Genomic DNA, 18,277 nt, shown 5'->3' with positions numbered 1-18,277 from the left:
TTTCATTTTATGATTTCACACATTTAAAATGTAACACACTGATTATAAAGAACGTATAGTTCAGAAGGGCATAAAACAAGACAAAAAAGAACAGAAAAAATAAGACTTCTTCCCCAGTTGCCCATTCTGCTGCTCACTGAATGAATGCATACGCAAGGCCATGTCAAAATAGCTCTTGGTAACTGAATTTTTTAAAAAGTCAGTTGTAGGGTAATTTCCCTTATTTCTTTGACTATATGGTAAACTGAGAGAAAACTCATTCAGGCCTTTAGGAAAATTCTTTCTATAAACACTTAAATATCTCCAATAAGCCTATAATTTGCACGTGGCATGGGCTCTCTTTAATGACACAAAGAGTACATAGTGTGTGGCAAACAAAGTTATTCTAAGTTTTTAATAAAATGCAGGTTAAAAACATTCAATGCAGAAATCAATGTGGACGGTAGTAACACTGCCCGTGTGAGTGGAGAGGAGACTGTGGGTGTTCTTATAACATTTGATTAGTGACAAACAATTTTTCCAGGTATCTCAGAGCAAAATATTAAAGGTCAAAGAAATGTGTAATGTGAGAATGTGTGATGTTTATTGCCAACCATGGTGACAAGGCTGTGATCCTTACCAGTGGGAGCTGTAGGAAGTTCAGTGGGATCAGTCCTCTTAAGATGGAAAGACCAGCCAGCTAGCATGTTGCCTCTGTTCGCACACACAGATCCTCTCCTCCCCTTTGAAGTAGGGGAGGCTACCCAAACAGGCTCTGTGTGGCTAACTGGATCCAGATTTCAGGATTTCCCCCTCTCCCACAGACCTAGTGGCCATTAGGCTAAAGAAGGGGTTTTGAGGCCAAGCCCAGTGATTTGAGCTTTCTGGTGCCCGGCTTGGTGCACACATGGCCATGCTCAGGACTCCGGCCCTATCTCACTTTGCAGCCTCCTCTGGGATGCAGCAGTGGGAGCCTTGAGGGACACCTCTGCTGCCTCCTCCTCTGCCCCAGTTCTGTAGGTTCATTCTTTCCCAGCAACTTGACTCTCTCTGGAGAACCAGATCCGGGGCTCGGAGCCCAGTGCTCTTTTTTCTCCTCTGCCCCCCTTCCACTACCTGCGGCACCTCTTAGCTTCCACATCCTCAAAAGGGATAATGTTCTCCTTGAAAGCATCTTTTGAGGATTAATTGATGTTTGCTCTATGCTTTGAAGAGAGGATCCTATCAAGTCTCCCTGCTGTCCTCAAAGCTGGCCCTGGTTCCAGCTCGTGCTAGGTCTGGCCAATCGGGACACAGGGTGAGCGGGCCTCTCATTGGTCGCCTTTCTGGGCATATCGTTTGCCCGCTCATCACCCACAGTAGAAAGGCGATCGCCCAACGAGGAGGCACAGATCCTCAGGTGGACGGTCTGTACATTGTACGTTTTTCACTTGGAGGAAGAGTTATTTGCAGCAAAATGAGCATCCCTCGGGAAGTTAGTTTGTGGCCATCCACTGTGACATTTTCTCGTTGAGAAATCGCTCTTTTCTCTCTCTTCTAAAGAGCTTTATAAGTGTAGGAGCAAGAGGAGTTATAATCTGCCACCTTTCAAAGAAGTCCCTTTGCCAGGCCATTTATATGTAAATTGTGTGTGGTTGGCTAAGAAAAGGATGCTACCTGCTTCAAGATAAGCATTTTCATCTCAATGAATTCTTTGTTAGAGTTGTTTAATCAAAGAAATGGAAGCTGCAACCTACTTTTTGGAAAGACCCAGATGATGCAAGTGTGAGTTAACACCACCAAGGTTCTAAGGAGAAGATGGGTCGGAAAGAAGAAAAAAAAAAAGGTTTGTTTTAAGGACAGACCAAACAAGGAATTAAAAAAACTTGTCAAGTCCCAGCCCACGTGGCTCGGCAGTTGAGCATCAACCTAGGATCCAGGAGATCCCGGTTCGATTCCCAGCAGGGGGCGTGCAGGAGGCAGCCAATCAATGACTCTCATCATTGGTGTTTCTGTCTCTCTCTCCCTCTTCCTTTCTCTCTGAAATCAATAAAAAATATATATATATATAAATTAGTCAAAGACAAACTTGGTTGTCTTATCATCATGGAGGACAAAGCTGGAGGGCAGCACCAGCCAAGCACATTAGGGTTTTCCTCCAAGTCCTGGGGGACGGTGAGGGGTTGAGGGCCTGCTGCCCACCCACTTCAATGGGAGCATTTCAGGGGAAGCCTTCCTTTCCTGGGGTTTCTATTCGCTCTCCAGCACCTGATCCTTAGAAAGTCGTGCCCTTAAGGTGGGAGGGGGCGGGGCTTGTTCTCAGAACAGATCTTTTTTTAAAAAACATATCTTTATTGATTTCAGAGAGAGGAAAGGAGAGAGAGGGAGAGAGAGAGATAGAAACATCAACGATGAGAGAGTCATTGATCGGCTGCCTCCTGCACGCCCTGGACTGGGGATCAAGCCTGCAACCCGGGCATGTGCCCTGACCGGGAATCGAACTCCGATCGCTTGGATCCTAGGTCGACACTCAACCGCTGAGCCACGCCTGGCTGGGCCTCAGAACAGATCTTATTCATAGAAATCATTGTTTCACTTTTCTAAATTATATTCCTGGACTCTTGAAAGATCTAAGGTCTGGCCATTCTGAACCTTCATTCCACAGAGGCAACCATCGGCAGCTGCGGAACAGACGCTGTCTGGCTCATCAGCTGGGCAAATGTGGGCTTCTCACCTGCCTGGGAAGTTAGCAAGAGAATGGCGTGTTAATCCAGCACATGTGTGCGCACACATGTACACGCACACATACACAGCCCTTCAGGATTCAGTCCCAGAGGGGATTACCTTATAGAAAGCTTCCACCTCTGCAGGTTCAGGGTATATAATCTGAGCAAAAGATTTGAGAAAAGTTAACCTTGGGGTGAGATGAGGAGAATCAGAGAATTGTGGCACACCATAAAAGAGATGTTTGTGGCCTGGGTGTTGAAAAAATTAGGCGCCTCTGTCTGGCATGCCCATGCGTTTGGAGTAGCAATGTGGATGAGGGTAGTGACTGGAGAAAGGCAGGGTCAAGGGACTTGTATTTAAACTTCTGTGATGCTCTGGACAGTGCCTGGGACCTCTGGGAACTTGATAAATATTACCTAATGATAGCTAGCTTTGAACTTCCTGATGAGCTCAACTTTGAGACCTCTTCTCTGTTTCTCAGTTTGCTCATCAGCAGAACGGAGACACAAGAGCAGGCATTGCAAACTCAAATGTCCACAGGCCAGGCAGGCTGTGTAAACGAATGAAGGGATGTCTGGATGGAAAAAGGAGACTAGGGACTGGAGAGGACTGTGGTAAACTGGAAGTTCAGGTCCATCCGGAGGGATGTTCGAATTTAACTCCAGCCACTTACTTTGTGGGAAGGTGAGCCCAGTGTTGCCAGGGCTCCAGTTTTTTCCAGAGAGGCTTGAAATCTGCATTTGAATACAAACTCTTAACAACTTCCATTGTAACTAATGCAGCCCTGGCCCCTGTGGCTCAGTTGGTTGGGTGTCGTTCTGTGCACCAAAAGGTCACCATTGGATTCCCTGTCAGGGCAAATGCCTGGTTTTGGGCTCAATCCCTGGTAGGGGGCATGCAGGAGGCAGCGGATTCGATGCTTCCTCTCACGTTGATGTCTCTCTCTCTCTTTCTCTCTCTCTCTCTCCCTCTCTTCTCTCTCTCCCTTCTCTCTCTAAAAATCAATAAAAACCTATTTAAAAAACAAAACATACTTGGAAGCCATATTTGACCCACAGGCACTAGTCTTGCATCCTCTGGGCTAAAGCCTGCTTGGTGCCTCCCTACCTGGCTACTGACTCTACTTTGCTGAACCTAGGAATGAGAAGGAAGGAGCTGGTGGAGATGAAGAATCGCTGTGTGGACAAAGTTGGGGAGAAGGTGGGATGTGAAACTTGGACCGCACCATTATCAGGTTAGACGGGCAGATCTGGCCCCTGCCAGCTACAGCGAGGAGAGTTGCAAGGCTTGGCAAGAACTGTGCAGAGGCAGGCAGGAGGGCAAATCCGAGGGAGGTGGCTGAGGGGAAAGGGCACAGGCTGTGGGTGGCAGCGGCGTGGGCAGCAGAGGTCAGGGGGCAGGAAGGGCAGCCCAGGGAACAGGAGAGAATAAGAAGAAGCTAGGTGGACCCAGGGACCAAGGCTGTTTGCCCTCTGCCCTGCTGTAGCCTGGTCAGTATTTGTAGCCTCTCACCAACCATGCAGAGAGAAAAAGTATCTCAGCCATTCTAGACGCTCTGTGCATTAGGCATCTGTTCAGATAAGCACAAAACTTTGTCCAGCCCTCCAAACTTGTAATCATAGTTGGGAATATAAGCCTGTCACATATGAAGAGAGGCAGAGTAGCATAGTCGGTAAGAAGAGATAAGTTTAGGGCTCAAACAACTTGGGGTTGGATCTGACCTTTGTCACTTACTAGCCATACAGCTGGGGCAAAATATTTAATTTCCTTTTGAGCCTGGTTGGTTCATTTGGGGATAATAACCTTTTAGGGCTGTGAGGATTAAATGAAAATGAGTGCTGTAATGTATGTGAAGTACCTGGCCCATAGTAAGTGCTCGGATTGAGCTCATCATTATTGTGAGACAAGCAGTAACCTCAGCTAACTTGTGGTGAAGCACAACATTCATCATCTGGGCAGAGAGATGACACAGATGCAGTCGAAGTTGACTCCTCCCCTATTGAAAATGCTTCCCTAAATATAAACCTTCTAGCCTGCGCTCTTGCTTGCCAAAAAAAAAAGGAGCAGGAGACATTGTACCCACGTGGAAAAGGTCATTTACTGAGCTTGGGTAAGTCTGTTTGGCCCAGTAGCACCTGGTTTACATAATGGTGTTTTTATTCATCTAACAAATATTTGCTGAGCAACTACTGTCTATGTTCCAAGAACCAAGAAAGAGCTTGGGGGTGCTGAATAGAATATGACAAGGTGTAGGTCTTAAGGTGCTGAATCTAACATGTAGGAGAAGTTGCTATAACGGAGATCCCCCAACAGAATGGCTAGATAAGACAGAAGTTTGTTTCTCTCTCATTTAATTCCTAGGGCGAGTACACAAAGCTGACAAAGTACATTCACGAAGTCATTCACGGACCCTGGTTTTTTACTGTTTTGCATCTCTAAGTTTGTGTTTCAGGATGTGGGAAGTAGAAGGTAAGGAAATCAAAGCAGGCAGTTTGTCATCAGTGAGCTTCCACTCACATCCCGTTGGCCAGAACTTAGTCACATGGCCATATCTAGCTGCAAGGGATGCTGGGAAATGTAGTCTAGAGCAGATGGCCATGTGCTTAGATAAAACTTGGTGGGGAGAGGGGAGGAAGAAGGGAGAATGAATACTGAGAGGCAGTTTGCAGTTATGACTCAAGGATTCAGGGAGATAGAGAAGTAAATGAATGCTCATAACGCAGTTAGGTAAATGCGTCTGTCAGGAGCACCAGGTGTAATGCTTGAGTAGAGAAATATGTTGTGGCTATCATGGGAACTTGGGCTTTGAAATCAGACTTCTGGGTTCAAATGCCAGCTTTCTCCTTTACCTGGCACCTACCCCACCGGGCTGGTGTGAGGCTTAACTGAGTTAATCCACATGAAGATTTTAGGACATGCTCTGGCCCAGAGTCAGTGTTTGGGAAGTGTAAACTGTTACTGCTGGGGAGTGAGGATGGGATGTGTTCGGGAAAGTCAATTGACTCAAGGATATCTGGAGAATTGCTCACAGGCTTGTCACCTCTCAGTTTTACAGCTTCCCACAGGCCTTGTCTCTCTGATTGCAACTTTGGGTGTTGAACCCTTGGCCTTTCTCATTATTGAGAAATGATAATGAAGATAAACAAGGCCATCTGAAGGGGCTAGTGTTTTGAAAAAAATAGAATCAATTTGTGTTTGTCTGGATCTAGGGGAGAAATTTAGAGAGGATGTTTCAAGGTCACACTCAGCTTTCTACAGCTTGAGTAGGAGCCAATGAATTTAACACCTGGTCCACAGGCCTCTGCTGGAATAGTTGGAGCCCCTCTTGTTGGGTGAGTCTCCAGGTAGAGAGCTCTAGAAATTATTTAAAAATACTGCTAGTTAGCTAAATAAAAGGAAGAGCAAACAGTGAGGCCTCACAGGGGACTGGGGAGACTTTGCCTTTGGGGATGACCCTCGTGGCCTTTCTAGGGCCCCTTCAGCAAGAGGACAAAATGGAAAAGCCACTCCCACTGGGTGTTTCATTGGCAGGAGATGGGGTGTCCTCTTACCGGGAGCTGGTGTCTATGATATGCTGAGGGTATCACGTTTTCCATCTTCAGCAGGTGTCATGTGGAAAGAGAACCTTCCTCACTTCAGAACAAGAGCCTTAACTTTCCTTGGCAACTCACAGAGTGGATAGGTTTTAGCAGATAAACAGACATTGGAAAATGGTTTTCTGCCCACTTTCTGTTCATTGTTTCACTTTTGGAAGTCTGAGTAGCTTTCATACTTCCTCCCACCAAACTCTTAGAATAAGACTTCCCAAAAATCTGGAAAGTAGCATTGGATGCTGTGTCTGAAAGCATCTAATTGACTCCGAGGGAATGGAATGGACATAGAGAAGGGAACGCATGATAGAAGATTTGTTTGTTTAGGACCCCAACCGTGGCTGTGGGAAGACTGGCAAAGGTGGACCAAGGGTGTGAGTGGAGCAGCTGAAGGTCCGGGTAGGAGCTAGCTCAGGGGCAAGTGGACAGAGGGTTGCGTTCCTGCCTGCCTCTTATTGCCTTAGCTGACCTCTTGAACTTGACCTCTAGGTGTCACAAAGATCTGACACCTGGCCTGCTTGGGCCTGTAGGTGCTCATGGCCCAAGGTTTTCACCCACATTTTCTCCAGCTCTGTGAATCTCTTTCCTCTCTATCACTAGTTTCCAACTGGGCCTTCACTGTTCCTTACCATTGGGATCAATCTTTTCTTCTCCTTCCCTTCAGAAATGCTCCTTAAGGAGGTAGAGGCTGTAGTGGGAGCTGTTTAAATTTGGATCTCCCATTCATGGAGGACTCAGGGGAAACTTTGATGTTGGCTCTGCATGACATTATATGTGTAGTAACCAAGATGTTCATCAAAAAGTGTCAACTCTATGCCCGGCTGGTGTGGTCAGTTGTTGAATGTCAACCTATGATACAGGAGGTCCTGGTTCGATCCTGGTCAGGGCACATGCCTGGGTTGTGGGCTCGATCTCCAGTGGGGGGCATGCAGGAAGCAGCCAATCAATGACTCTCTCTCATCATTGATGTTTCTATCTCTCCCTCTCCCTTCCTCTCTCTGAAATCGATAAAAACATATATATATATATATATATGTTTAATATATATATATATATATATATATATATATAAAATTTCAACTCTAGTCTGACCCTGGACCATACCATCCATGAATTAATATTAAAAAAAAAAAGGGTCTGTAATTCTCTTGAGATAATAATTATTTTCTATTGTATTTGAGTTTGTGTTTGTGTGTATGTGAAAAGTATGACTTTGTTAAGTGTGAGCATTTAAATGTGCCATAAATGATTGTAATCCTACTTTGCGTTTCTTCATTTTTTAACCCTTTGCGGTCGTATTAAATTTGGACATGGGTGTCTTACTGGTCGGAATTGATTTCCATTGAAAGAGCAGTGATACATAACATGCAAGATTATGAAGGATAAACAAGATTTATGAACTGATACATGAATGAATAGAGTTAAGATTCGTACGGTTCCTTGCTGTGGTGGCTGAGAGCAGACATACGACTGGAACGGTAAAAAAGCTTTGGTGGCTGAGAGTAGACAAACGACCACAAAGGGTTAATAACCTGGGCACCTGGGCTTCTCTCACCTTCTAGGAGGCCCTGTATTCAAGCCTGCTAGGTCAGTGGTGAGCAATCCTCTTTACACAAGAGGGCAATTCAGGAAAAATAAACAAACATATTTATAGGTTGTTTTTTTTCTACCCCCCAATCAAAATGAAGAGTTTTATTGAGTCTCATGACCCAGGGGTGGATAGGGCAGGCATCAAGGAATGTTTATTCTTACAAGTTATTCTACTGAGTAGAATAATATTAGTGAGAAAATTGGCACTGCTTTTTAGTCAATGACAACTTAATATCTGGGTATTTGCAGACAGTTTTCTAACTTTTCATTTTGAAATCAGACCTCTGGATGCCTGTGGGGTCCTTGTCACTACATCGACTAACCCTATAACCCATGGACCAGTGATTTCTCTATCTCAGTACCTCTCTTGTCCAGCACATAGTAGGGATTTAATAAATGCTTATTAGAGGGACTGCCAGCAGTATCATGGCAACCCGGAACACCCCTCCCCAAGAATATGAAAGTGATGATGACTCTTATGAAGTGTTGGATTTAACTGAGTATGCAAGAAGACACCACTGGTGGAATTGTGTTTTTGGCCACAGTTCTGGACCTATGGTAGAAAAAGACTCAGCAACCACCCAGATTGTAACGGGTGGAGTGACTGGCTGGTGTACAAGATTTTTGTTTCAGAAAGTTGGAAAACTTGCAGCAACTGCAGTAGGTGGTGGCTTTCTTCTCCTTCAGATTGTTAGTCACAGTGGCTATGTGCAGATCGACTGGCAGAAAGTTGAAAAAGGTGTAAACAAAGCAAAAAGACATTAAGAAATGAACAAATAAGGCAGCACCTGAAATCAACAATATAATTGAAGAGGCAACAGAATTTGTCAAACAGAACATTGTGATATCCAATGGATTTGTGGGAGGCTTTTTGCTAGGCCTTGCATCTTAAAAAAAAAAAAAAAATCTTTATTGATTTCAGAGAGAGGAAGGGAGAAGAAGAGAGGGAGGTAGAAACAGCAATGATGAGAGTCACTGATTGGCTGCCTCCTGCAGGCCCCCCACTGGGGATCAAGCCCGCAACCCTGGCATGGGCCCTGGCTGGGCATGGAACCTGCATCTCCTGGATCCTAGGTCGATGCTCCACTGCTGAGCCACGCCGGGCCTGGCTAGGCCTTGCATCCTAAGATATGAGTGTCCTACCACAGAGGAGTCACCAATGAGAAAAGAAGTGGTGGTGACAAAGCACTCTCTCAACATTACATGCTACCCTCCTCTCCAGGGTGACAAGAAACAACTAGCCGGACAATTTCAAATTCAAAAGTTAGCATATTGCCATCTGAAGTTTGACAAATTAGTGTCTGCTGTAAAACAACCTATATGGTGTGTGGACAATAGTATCCCTGCTCCAAACATAGCTGTCATTTATTTAAATCAGATGTTCTTCATTGTGCTTTATAGCATAGTGCCAATAAATAAAAATTTGTATTATAGCTGCAAAAAAAAAAAAAGCTTATTAGAAAGCAATATGTACAATGATTAAGAACACAGACACTAACCCAGCCGGTGTGCTCGGTTGGCTGAGCGTCATCCGGTGCAATAGGGGTTCCCTGGTTTGGTTCCCTGTTGGGGCACGTGCTTGGGTTATGGGCTCGATCCCCAGTAGGGGGCGTGCGGGAGGTAGTGATCGATGTTTTTCTCTTATCCATGTTTCTAACTCGCTCTTCCTCTCCCTCTCCCTCTCCCTCTCCCTTCCTCTCTCTTTCAAATCAATAAAAACATATATATATATATATATATATATATATATATATATATATATATATGGAACAAAAAAAGATTACAGACTCTAGCAAGACTGCCTAGCTCTGTCACTTTCTAGCTGTGTTCAGAGGGCAAGTTACTTAACCTCTCTGGGCCTTTATCCCAATCTGGAAAGTGGGGATTATACCGATCCCGACCTCGTAGATGGGGATTGAATGAGTTACTGTATGTAAGCGCTTGGAGCAAAGCCTAACATATGTAAACCCTGTGTAAGTGTTAGCTGTTCCTGTATCATTATTGAACTGAACAGAAACCCAAGTTTGCCTCTGTTTGCTAGAGCCTTATAGAGAATCTCTTTCCAACTCTGGTTTCTACTTTGTCACATTGATCAGATTTTTCTCTCTAGTTTCTGTCTGTGAAAATGAATTTGGTTTCCATATAAAATAATTATGCCCTTTTCCCTCATTCCAAACTTTTTCTTTTTTAAGGAAGAAAAGCAAAAACAAAACCCCTAAGTGTTTTTGAAGCAACCTGTATCCATCTGTAATGAGTAGAGCATTATGTTAATTACAGAGGTTGGGGGCTGAATATCTAGATTTTGCAAAACTGCTCTTTTCCAAAGAAAGTAACAGTTTCTGTGTCCCACCTTTCATCTCTTCTCACAGCAGGCTCCTCCTCCACACTTGGCCAAGGCCTTTGCATGGACAGGAGAGCTCCTGGAGCAATACGCACCACATAAAATCTGGCTCCAAGAGCCTTGCCCACCTGATTACTCTTAATCACCTTTAGTTTTGTTCATGGACTCAGTTTGTAAAGTTTTAAAAAGCGAAGTATAGCATACATACTGCACATATGTTCAACTCAATAAATTTTGATAAGTTGAACATACTTGTGTCATCCACACCCAGATTAAGAAACAACAGGACAGAAGCCCAGCTGTGCCCCTTCCAGTTATTACTGCACCCCCCGCCCAACCCGACGAGAGGAATCTTCTAGTATGTCCGCTTTAGTGTCTGGATTTTCCCCTTCAACACTGTGAGTTGATCCATAGTGTTGGCTGTAGTCACAGGCTGTTTGTACTTGGTGCTGTATTGTATCCTGTCACTTGAGCATACTGTGATTTCTCTGCCTGTCCTGCTGTTGGTTGGCACATGGCAGTTTCCAGTTGGGGACCCCTGTGAGGTGCACATGCTGGCACATGTCTTTGGAGACCCCAAGTGCGCACGCGTGAGCTGTATGGTAGCCAGGCAAACCCACTTGAGTTGCTGTAAGTGCTTCTTTTTGGGAGGCTCTGGAAAGACTTTTAGAACTGCCACCTGAAATGGAAGGTTTAGGATTGCTTTTTTCCTAAAATGTCTGCTTTATTTTCAAGAGCAGAAAATACTAATCACCAAGTCCTCGGCAAAAGAAGGAATCTTCCACCTTTTACTGAGTGAAGTTTAGAACTTCAGGAACTTTTGAGTGAAAATCAAACATCAGTGAGATTACTGATTTTCCAAAATTTGCTCACTAGATCATTACTCTCATAATTTCTTTCCTTTTTTTTTTTTGAGGAACAGTGAGTCCTTTTTATTTATTTATTTATTTATTTATTTATTTATTTATTTATTTTTATATATCTTTATTGGTTTCAGAGAGAGGAAGGGAGAGGGAGAGAGAGAGATAGAAACATCAATGATGAGAGAGTTGTCATTGATCAGCTGCCCCCCACACCCCTCCTGCTGGGGATCGAGCCCACAGCCCAGGCATGTGCCCTGACTGGGAATCGAACCACGATCTCCTGGATCCTAGGTTGATGCTCAACTGCTGAGCCATGCCCAGCAGGGCTCCTCTCATAATTTCAATTACAGTTACCTCTCTTTGGAATTTGACCAAGCTGGACAAATGGAGAGTCAAAAGTCCCTCCGTCTAGTCCTGACTTTTGGTTGTAAACAACCAAAGTACAAGGTGCTTCAGGGACACAGAGAAGTAGAAGTTCTTCACGTCCAGCCCCAGAAACATCTGAGTCTTGAAGAGAATTCAACTGAATCTGTTTGTTTTCTCCCCAAACACCAAGCTAGAAACAACATCCCATAGGATAACAGCAACAGTCTTACTTCACACATTGCTCCCTCATAAAAATCTCTCACAAAAGCAATCTCGAATCCTGCAGCATGGGGCAGTTTTTATTTTATTTTACAGATGGGAAAATTAAGACCTGCAGGGTTGACTTGACACAGTAAGACCCTGGAAGAACTGGGGGTTAGAGGCCAGGCCCAGGACTTGCACTTCTAGGAGCAAGAGGCCTTCTCTAAGAGGAACTAAGGAAGATGTGACTGTCTTGGAGTTTATCAATAGATCCTTCGGATGGGTGACTTTCACTTCTGGAGGTTGCCGTTTTGTCTGGTTAGAAAAATGCCTTTGGTATGAACATATGTACAAGGAATTTATTGCTGTTTTGTTTGTAGTGGCCAAGAGTTGAAACCAAGTACCCATCAGTAGGGAAATGACCCAATAGCTATGGTACCTTCCTACCATGGATCGTTACAGAACCATTAAAAGGATTTTGGGCCCTGGCTGGTGTGGTTCAGTTGTCTGGGCATCATCCTAGGCACCAAAAAGTTGCTGGTTTGATTCCCAGTCAGGGCACACGCCTGGTTGCAGGCTTGATCCCCGGTAGGGGGCGTGCAGGACACAGCCCATCCATGAACATTGATGTTTCTCTTTCTCCCTTTCCCTTCTTCTCTCTCTAAAATATATATATATATGTATGTGTGTGTGTGTGTGTGTGTGTGTGTACACACACATATGTAAACAAGAGGGAGGGGAGTGTATATAATTCTATTTTAAAAAAATAATTTTTATTTTTCAATTACAATTGATATACAATATAAACAGTTTTTAAAAACAAAAAATATCTTTATTGATCTCAGAGAGAGGAAAGGAGAGGGAGAGAGAGAGATAGAAACATCAATGATGAGAGAGTCATTGATCAAGCCCGCAACCGGGCATGTGCCCTGACCGGGAATCGAACCCCGATCGCCTGGATCCTAGGTCGATGCTGAACCGCCGAGCCATGCCTGGCTGGGTGACATACAATATATAATTCTGTTTTTGTTAAACAAGTAACCACTCTCCAAACCCCACTATTCATATATGTGTGTGTGTATGGGTGTGTGAAAATGAGATGAGCATGGGGGAAAATGTGGAAGGACACAAACTAAAATGTTAACACGGGCTCCCTGGGGAAAAGCAGGGCCAGGGATGGGGGTGCTGTTGTGGAAGGACAGGGTATAGGAAAATAGCATAAGTGATAAAATTCCATCTGAATAAATTATATATATGCATATGCATGTATACATATGCATGAGGAAATGCATACAAAGTACATGTGTCATCCCTGGCCTGTGTGGCTCTGTTGGTTGGGCGTCATCCTCTGCACTGAAAGGCTGTGGGCTCAGTCCCTGGTAGGGTGTGTGCAGGAGGCAGCTGGTTAATGTTTCCCTCTCACATTGACGTTTCTCTCTTTCTCCCTCTCCTTTCCTCTCTCTCTAAAAATCAATTTTTAAAAAATCTTAAAAAAAAAAGTGATGAGAGCTGGGTTCTGTGGCTGAAGGTTTTACCCCTAGGTCAGTTATGTTGCAAGAGGAGGACATTGGTCAGGAGTGGATCAGGGAAAATGTGTGGGTGGCTGAGCACAGACACACTGCTGCGTTTCACAAACCAATAATCATAACTACCATCTTGAAGTGCCAGTGATGTGCTGGCATTTTCATCATTTCTCAAAGTTAGATATTTTTATCCCCATTTCATGGATGAGGAAAACCGAGGGCAAGCAACTCAAGGCCTCGTAGTGAGTGAGTGATGCTGAGATTCAAGCCCAGGTCTGCCTGGTTTCAGAACTCTTGCTTTTTAGGTCTCATCACAGTTCAGAGTTCATGTCTTACTGCTCTCAGTGGGGTAATCAGGGCCGGCCTGCTTTGATCCAAACTGAGATCTCTTCAGGGCCCTCTCTCACAGAAGGAGGTCCTAAAGCATAGGTTTTTCTATGAAAACCAACCAAGCCGCCACCTAGTGAGTGTTTCCTGTGTTACTTGCTGGCCCAGTTTTGGATGGCAAAGCTCCTTACCTGGGTGAGGGGGGAACAGCCTGTTTGGGCTTCTGTTCCCAAGGGAGCAGGGCTCAATGGAAAAGTAGGGTGTGGGGACACCTACCTCAGGACAGGTGAAAGGCAGGCTGGCTTGTTGAAAAGGAGGATGGTTTTACCAAGTCTGACATCTGGCCCCTGAGCTGTATCAGCAACCACTTTGGGGGTGAATGCTTGGGCTTTCATGGGGATCTCTCTCCATTTCTTCTTGCCAAACCACCCCCACCCCCAGGTCCACTAAACACAAAAGAACTAACAGTAGTGGCTTGTTTGGTGGCCTGGTAATGTGACTTCCACCCAAATCACTGAGCGTTTGTGCTGTCATCAAAGGTGCCCCTCAGTAGGTACTTAAAGTCTCAGTTCTGCAAATCTGTGTCACTTGGGGTAACTCCTGCTCTTTTCTTTGCCTTAATTTCCTCATTTATAAAATGGAGATCGGGTCTTTCGCCTGCTTATGATGAAAAGAAAATAAGATATATAATATGTATTTTTAAACAATAAGAGACAGACTATATATTTATTTAGAAAGATAGGGGCCAGTTGTGTGTGTTAGGTTTTGGTTGAAAACAACAGTGCTGCTGACATCGCCCGTTATTGCCATTTAAATGGAATAGCCTGGATGTTTGCAGTGTAACAGGACCACTGTTTTCTACAAGGTGCTGTGTTTTAACAATGGCATTGATGGCTTCCAGGAGCTAGCCCGTTGCATAAAGGTGACCGCAGAGGGTGAGCTGGCTGCACGGAGGCCGGCCTGTGCCCCCCCCCCCCCCCCCGCTCTCTCTCTCTGAGGCCCATGGCCACGGTTCTCCCGGTGGGGACGCGGTGGCTGGAACTGAAGCCGCTGTCCGCTGCCCTCCTTCACTGACCAGCGGAAGCACCACAGACCCCAGGACAGAAGGAGGAGAAAGCATGCAGCAGGCTGTCGTCTTCGCCCGAGGACTTGGCAAGCCTGCCCGCACCGGTACCTTGGCTCTCGGCCCCCAGGTTGTAGACTGGGCCTCATGGCCCAGGACAAACTGCCTGGTCTCTCAGAGCCTTGGTTTCCTTATCTTCCTAGGGGAACAAAATTGTGATTGGGAACAGTAATCTTGTTATTAGTTGTTTATTTTTATTTTTTTATTGATTTCAGAGAGAGGAAGAGAGAGGGAGGGAGAGATAGAAACATCAATGATGAGAGAGTCATTGATCGGCTGCCTCCTGCATGCCCCCTGTTGGGGATCGAGCCCGAAACTCGGGCATGTGCCCTGACCAAGAAGCGAACCATGATCTCCTGGATCCTAGGTCAATGCTCAACCCCTGAGCCATGCCGGCCAGGCTTATTATTCGTTTTTTAAAGAGTGGGAATAGATCTTTGGAAAGGCACAGTGCCTGGTGTACAGTAGGAACCCAGGGAAATGCTCTTTGTTGACGTGGACCCTTAGAAATCTATGTCTGGACAGTATGAAAGGTAATCATTTAGGAAATATTGTTCTTTCTCCCTTTGCATTCCTCTGTGCATGATAAACTGTGGGATTTGTACACCCTTCTCTGTCCTATTCTTCTTTGCATTTATTTTACTTAAAAATTGACTTCCTTCTGATCAATTAAGTAAAGCTGTTAGGACCTCACCACATGTCCCTCTCCTGTTAGCAGTTTTGAGAGGAGAAGATGAAATCTGTGTTCTGCTTAAATATAGGAATAGACTGACCAGTGTCAATAGCTTTTCTGCATCCTAGGACTGCTCCTAACTCTTCTGCTCCCATTAGGACTATAGAGTCTTCTGAGGTCCCCAGACAGTGTGGTTTACCAGGATCTAGACAGGAAGAGGTCTGGAGCTCCCCATAGGCTCCCAGGCACTGGATAGGAGGGTGTCCTTTAGAGAAAAGGGAAACAAAATCCACCCAGATAGAATGATAAAGGAATGACATCACAGTAGGCATGGCAACCGGAGGGTAGTCATAATCTCCCCATGAGGTGGTTAGAACCCCAAGGGAAGGCCTAGATTCATTTTCCTCTGGGGCAGCAGGAGCAGGAGGCATGCAGGAGGGGTTGCTTCCCCGGTGGCTAGACCAGGCCAGAGGTTTGCTTTCTACTCCAGATCTGCCTCCTTGCTCTGACAGTCTCTTTTTGGAGTGGTGGTATGCCACCTCAAAGCTTTTGCATTCTGTCGAATTTATTATCCAGGGAGTTTGGCTGGAGAAGGGAGCAAAAAGAGAGGGAAACATCATTGAAGATGGAAGTAGAGAGATGAAATTCTCAGCAGGAAGTTCTGCAGAACCCTGGAGCTCTGGGCGCAAGTTCTCCTCGGAGACTCTGATAAATTCATCATCAGTTTCCTGACCTTCACTCAGCTTCTTTGGGCCTTGACTTTTGCGGCAGATGGTGTTGAGCTGGTGTAAACCATGTAATTTTTACTAATTTCAAAGGTTACTTACTTCCAAAGTCCAAAGACGAGATGCAGAATAATGTTCTGACGTAATGTGTGGACATAAAGCTGCTGTAGAGATGGTGAATGCTGGCACTCAGGAGGTCACCGTGAACACAGTGCAAGGGTATCAGGGGTTGCAGAGTTGAATAAGGGGCGTGAACGAGGAGGTTGCTATTCTGGGGCTTCTGGGTACCCTGGGCCCAGAAATCATTTCTCCTTTTCTGTCGTTGGGGGTTAACTATGCCCAGGTCATGCCTGGTTACTGTCTCTCTGTAGGTCAGATCATAGCTTGTTTGTCTCCCTGTCACCCTGGCATCGTGGGGCCTTAGAAGTGAGACACCTGACCTTGGCTTGAGTAGCTATCATGAGGTTGGATGCTCCATCTCTACTGTTCAGCAGAGCCACCCACCCACAACCCACTGACATTTTAAGACATTTAAAAGTCTCTTGCCCTAGCTAGTTTGGCTCAGTGGTTGGAGTGTCGGCCCTCAGGCTGAAGGGTCTTGAGTTTGATTCGGTCAAGGGCACGTATCTCAGTTGCAGGCTGAATCCCCAGCTGCGGCTGAGTGCAGAATGCAACCAATTGATGTGTCTCTGTCACATCAACGTTTCTCTCTATCTCTCTCCCTTCAACTCTCTCTGAAAAACAGTGGAAAAAATATCCTCATGTGAGGATTAAAAAAAAAAGTCTTTGAGCCCTGGCTGGTGTGGCTCAGTTGGTTGGGCATTGCCCTATGCGTTGAGAGGTCAGTTGTTCAATTCCTGGTCAGGGCACATGCCTGAGTTGCAGGCTTCATCCCCAGTAGGGGGGTGTGCAGGAAGCAGCCGATAAATGTTTCTCTCTCATCAATGTTTCTCTCTAACTCTCCCTCTCTCTCTAAAAATCAATAAAAACATTTAAAAGTCTCTTGAGGAGCACACTCTTTTTTTCTGCTTTAGTCAGAATATCTGAAGTTCCTGTTGCAAGCCAGAGGAGCTCTTCCAGCTCCTCCTGGCTGTGGGTAACTTTTGTAAAGTGAATTTATTATTTAAAATTTTTTTATTGAGGTAAAATTCACATAACGTAAAGTTTACCATTTAACTGTACAGTTCATTGGTTTTTAGTGTTTTAAAGTGTACAGTTGAGTGGGTTTTAGTATATTCACGATTTGTGCAGCCGTCACCACTACCTAATTCCAGAACATTTTCCATCACCCCCCAAAAAATCTCATACCATTAAGCAGTCACTTCCTCAGTACCCGCTTCACCCAGCCCCTGGCAACCACTAACCTGCTTTCTGTCTCTGTGGGTTTCCCTATTCTGAATATTTCATATCAGTGGAATCAGGCAACATATGTGGCCTTTTGTGTCTGGATTCTTTAACTTAGCATGTTTTCAGTGTCCATTGATTGTGTAGCAGGTGTTAGTACTTTATTCCTCCTTATGACGGAATAATCCATTGTATTGGTTGTCCACATTTCATTTTTCCATTCATCAGTTGATGGACATTTGGGTTATTTCCACTTTTTTGCTATTATAAATAATGCTAATATGAACATTCAAGTATAAGTCTTTGTGAGGACTTATGTTTTTAAATCTCTTGGATATATACCTAGGAGTAGAATTGCTGGGTCATATGATAACTATATTTAATTTTTGAGGAGCTGCCAAAGTGTTTTTTCTACAGTGGCTGTACCATTTTACAATCCCACTAGCAATGTGTGAGGGTCCAATTTCTCTATATCCTTGCTGACACTTGTGATTATCTGTTTTCGTGATTACGGCTGTCTGAGTGGGTCTGAAGTGTACCTCGTTGTGGTTCAGATTTGTATTTCTCTAATGAGTAATGATGCTGTGTATCTTTTTTCTTTCTGAGTAGTATATTTGCATGTGCTCATTGACATTTTGTCTGTTTTGTTTGGAGAAATGTCTATTCAAATCCTTTGCCTCTGTTTTAATTCGGTTGTCTGTCTTTTTGTTGTTAGGAAGTGAGTTTAGTTGAATGCGTCATTGTCCCTTACTGCACTCCAGCATGGTGTGACCAGCCTGTGGAGATGGAGTTTAGCAGGTCACTTAAAAGCAGGCTCAAGTCTCTGCCTGTTAGGCCACTCCCTGGTGTTCTCTTCTTCCTTGCCTGCCCTTAGCAGTTTTTCCCCCCATGTTTCTCGACCCAATTCTTGTTTTGGTTTCAGTTCC

General features: G+C 44.8%; 1 protein-coding gene and 1 pseudogene across 4 annotated transcripts in view; both read left to right on the top strand.

The window, feature by feature from the left end:
* Window positions 1–18,277, top strand: part of DPF3 (double PHD fingers 3) — a 245,479-nt gene that overhangs the window by 31,831 nt on the left and 195,371 nt on the right. The window lies entirely within an intron of this gene.
* On the top strand, window positions 8,292–8,757 carry LOC308559476 (FUN14 domain-containing protein 1 pseudogene; annotated as a pseudogene). The gene has a single exon. The product of its transcript is annotated as an FUN14 domain-containing protein 1 pseudogene (transcript).

Source organism: Miniopterus schreibersii (assembly GCF_964146895.1).
Source record: "Miniopterus schreibersii genome assembly, chromosome: 1".
In the NCBI taxonomy this organism is placed as follows: Eukaryota; Metazoa; Chordata; class Mammalia; order Chiroptera; family Miniopteridae; genus Miniopterus; species Miniopterus schreibersii.
This window is presented reverse-complemented; position numbering and strand designations above follow the sequence as displayed.